This window comes from Antechinus flavipes, chromosome 2, assembly GCF_016432865.1.
Source record: "Antechinus flavipes isolate AdamAnt ecotype Samford, QLD, Australia chromosome 2, AdamAnt_v2, whole genome shotgun sequence".
Lineage (NCBI taxonomy): Eukaryota > Metazoa > Chordata > Mammalia > Dasyuromorphia > Dasyuridae > Antechinus > Antechinus flavipes.
In genome coordinates this window covers 494,100,539-494,115,334 of record NC_067399.1, presented here as the reverse complement: position 1 = coordinate 494,115,334, position 14,796 = coordinate 494,100,539, and the positions used below count along the sequence as shown (strand labels likewise).

The window sequence follows — 14,796 nt, the reverse complement described above, 5'->3', positions numbered from 1 at the left end:
TGAGGCTGAGAAAGGTTAAAAATTAAAAATAAAAGAGTGAAAAATAACCAATTTAGTAATTCTAACCAACACATATGTCTTGTTTGATTATATATATATATATATCTATATCTATATATAGATATATATATATATATATAATGTTATATGCATCTGGAAAGAAGGCAAATTTTCTCAACTTTTCAAGATGCTCAAATTTGGTCAATATAAGTACTCAGCATTCAGTTTCTATTAAAAAAAAAACTTTCCATTTTCATAGAAAGCAGCTTTAAAAACTCAAGTAATTTAAAGAATATTCATTGCTTGTGGTGGCAATTATGTAATACAAATGACAATACTGTTTAAATAAAATAAGTTTATCCTGGAAAATGTTATTTTCTAGAACTTATATTTCTAAGAAATGCTCTATCTGGTTTTAAAATGTCTACAATTCACCTAACACTTTTGTTGGGAGTGATGCAGAACGGGATTTTTATACAACAACCAATACATTTTTTATTGATCTTAACATTTTCAAATTCTCTGAGAGATTACAATCAATCATCATTTTGGTACTCAAATAAGAAAGCAGGGGTGACAAAAACTTTTTGGAGACTAGTTTTCAAGTTATTTTACTCTTGCTGTTAAAAAATATTGCAAGAATAGCAATATTGGATCTAAATTATCATTGGTTTTCAATAATGTCCCAGGTTACCCAATTACATTTGGTGAGAATATGAGTATGCAAATTCTCTAAGATGTATAGTTAGGATTATTTCATACTATTGTGGGGGATTTTTGTAGAACTAGGCAAATGTTTTTAAAAATCTTATTTGGAAGAGAAAAAATATCTAGATTCTAATAATTTAAGAAAGGGAGAACAAAGGAGAAACAGCAATTTCATATCTAATTTATATTATAAAACAGCAATCATCAAAGCTATTTATTACTGATTTTTTTTAAAAGTAGAAAAGCAGATCAGGGGAACAGAATAGATCAGAAAGCATCAGCAACGCTACCAGAAATAATCTACCATTTAATATATCCAAGAACATGAATTACTCGGAAACAAACTCCCTATTTGACAAAAACTAGAACACTAGAAAGCAATTCAAAAGAAATTGGATTTAGAACAACAGTTTATATCATGTATCACAATAAATTTGAAATGAATACACAATCTAATTATGTCACAATAATTTTTAAATGAACAGAGAACAAGGTTTAGAACTTTTCATTGTCATATTAGGGGTGAATTTTTAATAGAACAAAAATCAAAGATGGTCACAACAGAATTTCAATTTTATGAAACTGGTACATTTTCACATAATTAAGATCAATGCTGCTAGAATAAGAATAGAAGATGGCAGCTGAGAAATAATATTCATATTAACTCTCTCATTAGTGTTTGATACTCAAGATATGAAGAGAACTAAAGCAAATATATAAAACCAAGAGCCATTCCCTAATAAATAAATGATCAAAGGAGGTCAATCAAGAGTCCTCAGTAGAATTATTGAGAATGCTCCAAACACATGAAAGAATGCTCCAAAACACTGATAATAAGAAAAATACAAATCAAAATAATTATAAAGTTTTACCTCTTTCCCAATAAAGTTTCAAGGATGACACAAGATAGGAAGTCAGTTTTGCAGAGACTGCTAAAAGACTACATACTAACACATTGTTAGTAAACCTGTGAATTAGTCCAACCATCTAAAAATGCAATTTGGAATAAATTAATTAAAAGGACAATTCTCTCTGGCCCAGAGAAGCTACTAGGCACATATTAGAAGGAAGTCAAAGGAGAAAAACAGGTTACATAAGATTAGGTCAATATTGATGTGTTCAGATGATATGAAATTCAATCACTATGAATTATAAAACAATGCCAGGTTGTTAGTGTGAGCTAAAATTCTATTGAGATAATGTGTCCAAGCTAATTTAAGGGTTTTAAGATGATACTACATCAATTTGCATTTGCACTTTTTCCCATGGAGATGTGATATATTGCTATATACCACATTACCAATAGTTGCATTAATTTTTTAAAAAAAGAACTTACAACAAAATGGACAAAAAGCAGGATACTTCAGATGGAAACACAACCAGTGGAAAAAATTGCTTATTGTTACATTAGAATAAAAATTTGATGTAATTGAATGGCATGAATATAATTATAATAATTCTAAACTAGAATGAAACATTAGAATGTATGAAGCTATGGCATATAACATATAAAATTAATAAACAAAACAACAGAAAAAAGGCAAAACTATACCAGTTTTGTTTTGTGTTTGCAAAAAGCATAAGGAACACAATAATATTATAACAATAGAAATATGCATTTTTAAGAATATGGATTGAAGATTGCAATCCAAAATGTATTTTTCTAAACAGCTGCCATTCAGACAAAAGCTTCCAAGGTTAGTTATGACAATGAAAGAAAATGGAAGTAGGTAGTAAAGAAACTTTTACTGCAAGAATTTATTGGTTTGACCACTTTTAAAATTGAGTTGAATTATATAATGTTAAAATTATCAGGAGAGGTGGCCAGTACAAATGAGGACCTAATAGTTAAATTTTGTTGCTCATTTTTACTCATTTCTAACTCTTCATCACCACATTTTGAGATTGTCTTGGCACAGATACTGGAGTAGCTTGCCATTTCCTTCTCCAGCTAATTTACAGATGAGGAAACTGAGGCAAACATGGTTATGTAACATAGGTCACATAGCTAACAAATATCTGAGGCCAGATTTGAACTTAAGAATATGAGCCTTCTTAACTTCAGGCCCAGCATTCTATCCATTGCATCACTTAGCAGCTAAATCCTGATGCTATAAAGAAAAAATTTTTAATATGTATGAAATAAGTTTATTCTAGAAAATGCTATTTTCTAGAACTTATATTTCTAAGAAATGCTCTATCTGGTTTTAAAATGTCTACAATTCACCTAACACTTTTGTTGGGAGTAATGCAGAATGGGATTTTTATACAACAACCAATATATTTTTTATTGGTATTAACATTTTCAAGTTCTCTGAGAGATTACAATCAGTCATCATTTTGGTACTCAAATAAGAAAGCAGAGGTGACAAAAACTTTTTGGAGACTGGTTTTCAAGTTATTTTATTCTTGCTGTTAAAAAATATTGCAAGAATAGCAATATTGGATCTAAATTATTACTGGTTTTCAATAATGTCCCAGGTTACCCAATTACATTTGGTGAAAATGTGAGCATGCAAATTCTCTAAGATGTATATAATGTTCTTTTGACTTATTAGCATATGCATGAACATAAAAAGAAAAGACAATTCAGTCTACAATACTAAAATAGTTTTTAAAACAATAATGAGATTTTCATCATGCGGTCAGTATAGTTTTATCTTTAGGCTTGTTATTCAGTATTTGATTTTAAAATTCTAATTCAGCATTTAATTTTTAAATTTTAATTTCTCTAACTACCTTATTACTTTGTGAAAAACAAACTTAGAAATACATTTATTACAGTAATAAAAATATTTTAAGAGTTATTAAAAATTTTTCATTTCATGTTTCTGTTGAACTAGAACTACTGACCATATTTTACATATAATGATAACTCTGGAAAGTATGAATTTGAATAACATGACCACTTCATGGGATTCATTATTTGCACTACTCAGGATTTAGCTACTTATAAAAGCACTTTTTGTGGTAACAAAAAAAAAAAAAAGAAGAAGAAGAAGAAAAGAAAGTTAAAGCTCATTGATTGGGAAATGGCTAAGTAAACTGAGGAGTTGTTTTTTAAGATGTGAGGAAACATGAAGATTTCAAGAAGAGTTACATGAATTGATATTAGATGAAATAAGTCGATCCAGGAAAGCTATATGCATGACTATAACAAATCAAACAGAAAGAACAAAAAAGATGAAATTGAGCACTAATTACAATGATTAAGTTTGGTCTAAGAAGAATATTTGGGAAGGCATCCTTCTTTGCAAAGGTGAGAAATAATAGTATATAGCATTTATTGTCTGACATAGTTGTGTGTTTGAATGATTTTATTAAATGGATATTTTTTCTTTTTATTTCAATGTGTATTTTTATAGGTAGACAAGGAGGCTACTATCTATTTGAAAACAAAATTACATTAAAGAGATATCAGCAAAAATAACATAAACTTTTAAAATATAGAAGCAAAATATTAGGGCATGCCAAAATTTGGGGGAAGAAAGGTGAAAACCAAAGAAAATCAACTAGAACACAGAAAACATAGTTCTAGAAAATCAACTAGAAAATCTTTAGAGCAAAGATTTAGAAATCAACTTCCAAAGGGCATTTTGGGATGTCAGTGCACATCATCACCTTTTCATACCCAGACATGGTAAAAGATAGTGAGGATTCAAACCCAGAACAAGATCATTCCAGATATATACCCTATTCTGATATATTATTGAATTCACACACAGACCATCCCAAAGACCAAAGGATTTTTTAAATTTGCAAATTGTATCCTATATGAATTAAAATTCACACCTTAGTAATATGTGCTGTATCGGGAGAAATTATCTTGGTACTGCTTGTCAAATTTCTGGTCCTATGATATGTAAATTCCAGACAAAATTCAGATTTCCACAAATCCAGACAAGTAGAACATGAAAAAAGTATTGATTTTGATAACTTTGATATGATATGAATGAGTTTAATCTATTAAATCTATGCCAACATGGCATAATGAGACCTCAACTTCCTGTACCCCACCCCCACCCCTGAGCACTCTTCCATCTCCCTCAGATACTGCTGCAAGTTCTCACTTTCTGCCACACCCTTTTCTGTAATACTTTCCACCACACTCCTTACCTATCCTCTTCCTCATAATGCCTTCCTTCACCTCTCATTCCCAGTCCCCCTGTTGCCATTTGTCTCTGTATCTCCATTTTTCATTGCTTATCTTTGTATTTGTTTTTGCTGTTGGCCCTTATGCCTGTTGTATCTTATTATTAAAGTGTGATTGCCATCCATTTCCCACTGCTAGTAGTGATCTTTCTCAGCAAATACCCAAAGAATAGGGTGTGCCTGCCGCCATTTCATAATTTTATAAATTAATTATCAATTCCATTATTTAGACTCTTCTTATGTTTATAACAAAAAGGATGCTTGGAACTAATCTTTATTTTCTCAGAAAACACCATTTTCCAGCCTAGCCAATTTTCTGTGGGTGGTAAAGTTTCTCTGCATTTAGCCAATTACACTTAAACTGTGAAAATGAGTTTATACCCAGTTTTAAAAAAAAAAAATTATAATAATGCTCATGCTATCCAGTCAGAGAAAAGTATGTTTTTTCTTTTTTAATGAATACCAATCATTTTGATAACATGATAATTCCCACTTGGCTGATGAGTTCAAAACTACCCCCAAATTCCCATTTAATTTCTTATGCCAACTCACAATATATCTAAATCATGATGGGGAAAGTCATGCCATAAAAGGGATAACTAGAAAAAACTGGGTCCCAGATTTTACAGGCATACAATGTCAGTATATCTGTAGACTTACAATTTGCTAAATAACTTAATACGGAAGCAATTCAGACAATATTTCAACATCATGCCAGGAAATAGAATTGCTTCCATTTTAATTGTGTTGGGAAGATCCTGAAGATCACATGGCAAGATAAAATATGGGACAAAAAGGTCCTTTCTCCAACTGAGCTGCTAAGCATTCAAACTCTATTGAGAGTGCAACTCCAAGGGGCTGGCCACTTGTTCAAATACCAAACATAAGTTTGCCGAAAAGACTATTTTACAAAGAACTCAAAAAGACAAGTGCTTACACGGAAGTCAGAAGAAGCAATAGAAGAACACTCTCAAGATCTTTGTGAAGAACTTTGGAATGGATTGGGAGGTATGGGAGACACTGGCACAGGACTGTCCACCATGGCCTGCCTCCATCAAAGAAAGCACTGTGTTCTTTGAGCAAAACAGAATATCAATAGTTTGAAAGAAATATGAGATGCACAAATTTAGAGAGAGCTCTATTCCAAATGTTCCTATAGCCTATTTGTGCTCAAGCTGTGGTAGACCCTTCCACGCTCAGATTGGCTTGATCAGCCACAGCTGGACACACAGAAGCTTGACTTGGACATAGGGATGTTATTTCGGTCCTCTTCAAGAAAGGACAACGATAGACCAACCATATGGCTATTAGGACCAGCAAACATATTAGGATTCAGTTCAAGAATGGGGGAAAAGCAGGCAGGATTAGAGAAAAAACTGGCCCAACTTTTTCCTTTGGAATTCCCATCAAATGGGAATTTCCATTTACCCAAATATTATAGAAATGTTACAACACAGTTCCTTATCCAGAAGACTCAGACAAAACTTACTTAGAGAGGTACAATGTGATAGTAGGAAAAGCGCCAATCTAGAAGCTGAAAGGCCTGGATTCTATATTCAACTCTATTACTACTAGCCAAGTGACGGCTTCATGTCTGAACCTTGGGAATGATGAAAATTATTCTGCTTGAATCAAAAGTTTTCTGTGAAGTTCAAATAAGTCAAAATGCTCAAAGTGTGTGTGTGTGTGTGTGTGTGTGTGAAAGTTTTGAAAGGTTATAAAACTCTAAATATATATTTTATGTATTGTGATCATGAAAAATAACCCTCATTCTGGCTATACAGGAGGAATGATTACCCTTGTTTCCCGAGGATCTGGTGTCCCCAGGAGGAAGGCAATCTACTCTGTTGGAAAATCTTAATTCCCTTCATCTGTAAAAAGAATTGATAAACTAGACAGTTAATATTTACAGAGTACCTTAAGGTTTGCTAAGAGTATTACTATATCATTTCATTTGATATTTACAAAATCCTGTGATAGAGGGAATATTATTATAACCATTTTTACAGATGAGGAAACTAATTCTGAAAAAGGTTAAGGGACTTGCCCAGGGTCACACAGCTAGTAAATATCTAGAGGAGGGGATCAAAATTCAGGCTTTCCTGACTTCTAACCCTCTATCTACTGGTCCCTGACAGTTCTGAGACTTGGTCTTCTAAGTTTCCTTCCAGCTTGACATACTGTGTGACAAGATTTTTTTTTTCCAATTCTGATATTCTCTATTCAAAGATCTTTTCCAGAACTAACCTTGGCTTTCGGTCTATTATTCTAAAACAGTACCAAAATATTATTTTTTACCCCTAAATGGTAGAAAAGAGCTCGGCAGACCAATAAGAAAGAGGAGTCTCCTCTCTTTGTTAAAAAGTCTGCTTGCTCCTGGTCTCTTTACCCATTTGGTACTAAAGCATAAACTTATCTTTAAGGATACCAAAATAAGGAGTCAGAAGAAAGGCTCTTTCGAGATCTAGCTTGAAGAAGCCAAGATTTTAATTCAAAATGTAGAGGGTGGGGATCCAGTCCCAATTCTGATCCACTTTCCTTACTCAAGATGTCCCTCAGAATAGGCAAGTCAAGATGGCCTGGGCTTCCAGAAGCGCCCTTAGTTTTGTTAAAACAAGTGTGCACGGTTCGGAAACCTGAAGCCCTTCCAGGAAAGTTATTGGAAGTCATCCCCTTAACTCTCAGGCCAGGCAGAGAAAAATTCTCCAGAATAAGTTCGCTCCACTGTTCGGAAAGAGGCTCCCTCACACCGGAAATGTTCCTTTCCTAAAAGAACTCTCCTAACCTCAGGAGAGATTATTGTGATCTGCTTTTACCCCCATCGATTACCCCCAGGACTGGACAGACCTCCCCTGACTCTCCCAATCCCACTCCGCCCTGCTCCATCCTTGAAGTTGAAGAAAATGACATAGACGGACGCGTCAGAGGGAAAGCGTGTTTCTGGGGAATGACGGTCGGGGTTCCAGCCAGCGCCCTGACGAGGCAGATGAGCGTCACCCCCGCAGCAGGACTCACCGAGCGCGTACCACTCCGGCTTTCCAGAGGCTCTCTGACCCTTCTCAGCATCACTCTCCGCCGCTCCCCAACGCCGCTACTGGCAGCTGAAGAGCCTGCGACCTCAACCATTCACAGCTGCAAAAATGAAACTTCGCGACTCAAAAGCAAGCTAGTAGCAGCAACCCAAACCCAGGCAGTTGCCGAGAAGTCACGTGATTTATTTTCCTAAGATTGGAGCGCGCCGGTTTCTCCTAACCCTCAAAGTTACTATTTCTGTTTTAAGTTTTCTTTGGGGTTTGGCTTTGTTCCCTTCCTTGCCGTGCCTATTTTCTATCTCCTTATTGCGGTGATAGAATACTCCACGAGGGCAGGACCGGAAAGACACCTAGTTGTAGTGGGAAAAGGACTGGATAAAGTTTTAATTCTGATCTTGTCACCTAATGACTGCATGATCCTGGGAAAACTCATTTCGCAGCTCTAAACCTCAGTTTCCGAATCGGTAGAATGGGGATAATACTTGATCATTGTAGATATAAAACTAGGAGAAAGTTTAAAACTCGACTCATCTGATATCCTTATTTTATAGCCGTGAAAACTGAGGCCCACAGAGGTTAAGTGATCGCTTAAAGTTTTGAAAATAGTAAAGAACAGAACTAAAGTAGAATCCAGGTGTTCTGCCCTCAGATCCAGACTTTTCACGTCTATATCATATATTTTTGGAAACCATAAAGCATTCATAAATGTGAAGTATTTTTCTGAACCCTCCACATCTTCTTTGTCTAATAAATATGTATGGATTGTTATAACAACAAGAAGATACCACATTTGCACACCATTCTGAATTCTTTCAAAGCACTTTCACTTTTATTATATATATATGTGACAGGGTGATGAATTTGGGGCCTATAATGACTCTGGAGAGCTATCTACTAAGTCATGGTGGGCTTGTAGTTTACTCTGGCCCATAATAATAAAATCATGGATCCTTGAAATTTTAAAATATGGAAGAATTTGACAGCATTCTTCTAAGCTTAGTCTGTGCTGAACTAATAAGGAAATTGCTTAATCAGGGTCCAGTTGCTAAACTACATCCATTTCAATGTTCTGAGACAGCAGTTACTCATTTGTCTAAGACTGCAGCTGAATTTTGGAATGAACACGAAACAAGATTTCAAAGATTTATTGGTGTATGCAAATTGAAGACTTTGAAAGTTAATATCTGGGGAAAATATTTATGCCAAACCACTTGCTCTGTAATTATGAGAGTATAGTTTAGCACAGAGCATTGTTAGTGTAGTTTCAGGCAGATCACAAATGCTTTCTAACTTAGTAGCAAGCTCACCAGAGTCCATGTAGCCCCACATGCTTAATCCTGTGACCAACCCATTGCCTTGACCTCTAAGTATTTTATTATTGTTTGTCAAATGTACTTTACTGACTATGGCTTAGTGATAGAAAATGAAAATTGTGTTCCTATGAGATTAAATAAGGTGTCTTTCAGAGAAGACCCAGTTGATGAACCATGAAGAAAGATAAAAGAATAGATGTCAGAGATGTGTCCAAGAGAAGTTGCAACTCTCTCACTGTCACCTGGCAGATTTGGTTGGCCAGAGAAACAGCTCTTCTCTCTATTGCCATCTGCTGCTTAAAAGAAGAAAAGCAAAGAAGATATTTTCATTGCTTTCTGCTGTTACTAAGAGGTCAAGGGGAAAAAGAATCTTAGCAAAGGAAGACAGAGTTGGAGAGGCTTTTGCTAAATTTAGAGGCATTGTTGTTCTTTGGCTTTCATTTTTGAAGAGGACCAGTGAGTATTTAAAGGAGACAAAGTCATAAAAAGTTGTCAGCCTCCTTCTCTCTTCCTGAGTCATCAAAGTCTAGTGGCAGGATAAAAGTCAGGGAGACTGATGATGTTTGGATACAGTGGATCACCTTGGCATCTTTCGTGTATGACCAAGCTCTAAGTGCTCCATAGCACCCACTTCAACAATCTTTGTGACCATTGAAGCAAATTGTTCTCATCTGTCCATTTTGAAAAGGGAAGAGTTCACATGCTCAGGATAGACATTTACATAACTCACCAATGGGTTTGAAGCCTATCGGTTACCTTCAACCTGTCTGCCATTTGCCAAGACAGTTTCCCAGAGTGTGACTCTTGATCATACTGCGGTTTCTTGGAGCCACAGGTGATAGTTAAGTGAAGGTGGGCAGCAAAGGTGGATGAAGAGCTATGAAAAAGCTCAATAGCCTTCAAACCAGAAGTACTTCTCTGAACACTTCAAATACCCCTGACAAATTTAGAAGCATAGAAGATATTGCAGTAGCTACCCAAGAGCAAGCTCAGCTTAATAGAGAAATACTTAGAAACAAAGCATAGGGGAAGCAGCTTGATAGATTCTTATCTAGCTCAGATGCTATAATCAATCAAATGGTCCAGCATAGCATGGATTAGCATAGTTTGACAATGGAAGCGTTTCCCTCCATATTAAAGCTCTTCTCATCAAAAAAATAATTTATGGGAAGTTCTCAAGATAGAAATAGGGGATTGAAATCCACACTTCCAGGGTTGTGAATTGTTCTGGTCACATATGTTCTCTACCCTTATTTTACTAACTTGGAACTTTTATGTTTATGCTCTTTCTCTTCATAAATACTGTAGGCATTAGTAGAAAAATGTGATCCATATTTATGGGTAAAATATCATGCAAATTCTATATGTTTGATTTGTATTTTAAGTAATGTTTTAGTTAAGGCTAATTAAATGTTACTAGGAAAAGTTGCTCACAAAGGTTATCTCTAGTACCACGAGAATAATAAGTTATATCAACTGCCTTCTTTCTGAAGAAATCTCAGTATGAGACTGAGGGAAAATAAGACAAAGACTAAGTCACTTTGGAAGAGACTGAATAAAGACACCTGCTACATTGTCACAAAATGAAACCATTATTGCAAGGGCTATCTCTCACATGTAGCATAGAAATGTCTTTGTGTGACTCAAAGCAAGAATAGAAATCTCTAGCCTCTTCTTCTCATCCTTCTCCAAAGGAGAGATTAATACCTGCCAGGAGGGGAAATAGGAAGTTGAAGCCAGAGGCTGTCATTTTACTCTTTTAAGGAGAAAAAGGAGTCACTAGTTAGAATAATTTCTATCTGCTCCTTTAAATTTTATTAATCTAGGGGATATTGTCTTCAGGTTCAAGCTAACTCCTGTTTGATGTTTCATTAATGGAGGAAGCACTACCTCAAGCTTTATATTCGATGTTTGGATTCCTTCCTGCTGAATGACAGTTTCACAATGAACACACACACACACATACAGCAATTAGCTAAGAAATCCATGTATCTTTTTGGTGGACTTGTGAATTGAGTTAACCATTCTGGAGAGCAATTTGGAACTATGCCTAAAAGGCTATCAAATTGTTCGTACCCTTTAATTTAGCGGAGTCTCTACTGGATCTCTATTCCAAAGAGATGTTAAAGGAGGGAAAGGAACCCACATGTGCATTGTAACTGTCCTTTTTATTAGTGGCAAGGAACTGGAAACTGAGTGGATGCCCGTCAATTGGAGAATGGCTGAATAAATTATGGTATATGAATGTTATGGAATATTATTGATCTATAAGAAATGACTGGCAAGATGATTTCAGAGAGGCCTGGAGGGACTTACATAAATTGATGCAAAGTGAAGTGTGTAGATCCAGGAGAACATTTTACATGGTGATAACAATATTATATTATATGATGATCAATTCTGGCAGACATGGCTCTTTTCATCATAGGAGAGCATATAGCAGACAACACAGAGTGAAGGATCTTTCCCATTAAAAATAATTCTGTTTTTGCTCCCAATTTGGCTACATGACTTTCTTTTTAAATTTAACTTATATTTAAATTATTGTTGAACCCACATAACTCACACACAAGTAATTCACATGACCCAAGTTATTGTTCATAAGAATGGATGGAAAGAAATAGGAATGTTTAGAAAAATGACAACTAGGACTCTGACATCCATATCCTCCTCTTGATCTTTGCCATAGCTAGAGATGATGAGCAGCTTGGGACTCCCCTTCTACCCACCCTCCCCAAAAGAAAGTCAGGAGGGCAAGCTGGAGGAGGTTTAGGGAGGCAATTCATTGGAAAATTCCATATCTGAATGCTTGACAATTTTCATTGTATTCTGATTATGTTATGCTTCAGTATATTGAGAGGTTGAGTTATCTGAATGTAGAATCAGGAAATACCAGGTTTTAAAATGGTGGTTAAATAGTAGCAGAGCCAGAGACTTTCTTTAAAATTTCCAAGAATTTTGAGCCAAATGGCATATTGTTTCCCAGCCAAATTCCAGCCAATAAATATATACAAATATATATGACATATATATGTATAATATATGTATATATAATACAATTCAAGTGTACATAACATATATAACATATGTATATATGTGCATTTATGCATGCATGTGTGTGTGTGTGTGTGTGTGTGTGTGTGTGTGGTGTGTGTGTGTGTATTTTTTACCCTCTCTCTGCCAAGTGCTTTTTCTCAGGGTAAGGGAGTTGGCTGTTTGGGAGACTCTTTCTCACAGACTGTCAAAATTACTGGTGGTTGAATTAGCTCACCACCTGGTGGGCAATTATATATCACACTTCCTCAATGATGGATGCCTTCCTTAAACATCTGTATCCTTTCCCACAAATATGCATATAGCATCCAAATTACCTGTCACACCTGTAAAAATTACTGACAGTTATGTTTTGGTTTAAATTTTTGCAAAGAACTCTACATACAGTATATCATTTGAACATCATTACAGCTCTGTGAGGCAAGTAATGTTGGTGTTACTCCATATATTATATCACATAGCTACCTAAGAAGTATTGGATTGGGAAAGGGATACTAGGAGTAAAATTATGGAGATTAGAAAAAGATAAGGCAAACTTGGAGAAATGATTAAAAATCTGGACAAAGCAGAAGGTTCATTTAGGGAAGGTATAAGAAAAAAATGAGAAAAGTATGAGGTGGCAACTTTTCTTTCCCTGACCCCTCCCTATCCCTAAAGTTCCTTTGAGAAGCACACTGCTCTACCCTTCCCTACAAGTGCCAAATAGTCTTTTTCTTTTACTTTTAAAAATTTTTATTTTTAATACACATTGCTTTATGAATCATATTGGGAGAGAAAAATTTAAAAAGGGGAAAACAGAAAAAAGAAGTGAACATAGCATGTGCTGATTTACATTTTATCTTCATAGTTCTTTTTCTGAAAGCAGATGCATTTTCTATCCTAAGTCTATTGGGAGTGCCAAATGACAGACCAAGACATTTGGTGAGATAATTTGAATAATCATAAAAAGTTGGCCCATGGAAGATTGGGAACACATTGGGGCATTTTATCCAGCTCCTAGACTTGCAGAAAGCTCTCCTTTCATTTCTGCCCACGTGGCAAAAAAAGAAAGATAACATTGTGTAGCCAACAACCAAAAAATCTCCCTCTACTGATTCAAATTGACAGTGCTCTTCAATTTAGTCTGATTGTTGTTGAGAGCACTGAGAAGTTATGACTTGTATAGGATCATACAGCCAATATGGTAGAGAGACAAGTCTTGAATCCAAAACCTCCTGATGTCTAGACTGACTCTTTTTCAGCATAATTCATATTTATAGTTTACATAACAATTTGAAGAGAGGTAAGAGAGTTCCTAATTCCTATCCTATCTTTTGGATAGATATCGTTAGGAACTTAACAATATATGGGAGATCTCCAGAGCAGCAGCTCTCCTTTTTTGAAGACTGGGTAGAGCTTTGATACAGGAGTGCCTAACTCTTTGGCCAAGACAAGGAAACTACAATGTTCTTTTCTGCAGTGGCAGAAAAATGCCCACAACAGGGGTGGTTTTCAACCCCTCCCAACATATTTATGTTGTGAGTAAATACACTGTGCTAAAAGGTTGGAGGAACTCTTACATTTTTGTGGTTGATTTTCTCATCTCTAAAATGAGAGTTATGAATGATGGCCTCCCAAGTCCTTTCTAGTTCTAAATCTATGTTCCTTTGATAGCTTCTGAACTACAATGATGTGTGACTGCTATGACTACTTTGGAGAAGTTGAGTAGAACTATAGGACATGAGGCAGCTACATGATATAGTGGATAAAGCACCAACTCTGAAGTCAGGAGGATCTGTGATTGCTTTAAAAAACAAAATAAAAAAATAAACTATAGGAGACAAGTGTTGTACGGTAGAAAAAGTCTTGACTCTGAACTCAGAGAACCTAGGTTTATATTCTGCCTCTGACCTTAGGTGTCACTTAATTTCCTTTGACCTGTTTTCTTTTTAATTAAAGATTTTTATTTTCATAACATATGCATTGATAATTTTCAACATTCACCTTACAAAATCTTGTGTTCTAAATTTTTTCCCTTCCCTCCACCGACTCCCCTAGTTGACAAGTAATCCAATATGTTAAACATGTGCAATTCTTCTATAAATATTTCCATAATTATCATGCTATACAAGGAAAATCAGATCAAAAAGGAAAAAAATGAGAAAGAAAACAAGATGCAAGCAAAAAATAACAAAAAGAGTGAAAATACTATGTTGTGATCCACTCAGTTCCCATAGAACTCTCTCTGGGTGCAAATGGCTCTCTTCATCATAAGACCATTGGAACTGGTCTGAATCATCTCATTATTGAAAAGAGCCACATCCATCAGAATTGATCATTGTATAATCTTATTGTTGCCATGTATAATGATCTCCTGGTTCTGCTCATTTTACTTAGCTGATATCAGTTCATGTTAGTTTCTCCAGGCTTTTCTGAAATCATCCTGCTGTTCTTACAGAACAATAATATTCCATGCCATTCATATACCATATACCATAATTCATATACTATATACCATGATTCAGTCATTCTCCTACCGATAGGCATCTACTCAGTTT

At 35.2% G+C, this 14,796-nt stretch overlaps 1 protein-coding gene across 1 annotated transcript in view; it reads right to left on the bottom strand.

Annotated features, from left to right (window-relative positions):
- Positions 1-8,635, bottom strand: part of NLRC5 (NLR family CARD domain containing 5) — a 100,483-nt gene extending 91,848 nt beyond the window's left edge. Inside the window, 1 exon segment of the mRNA XM_051979893.1 lies at positions 7,876-8,635. The gene's annotated coding sequence lies outside the window, so the exon portion shown is untranslated.
- Positions 8,636-14,796: the final 6,161 nt, after the last annotated feature.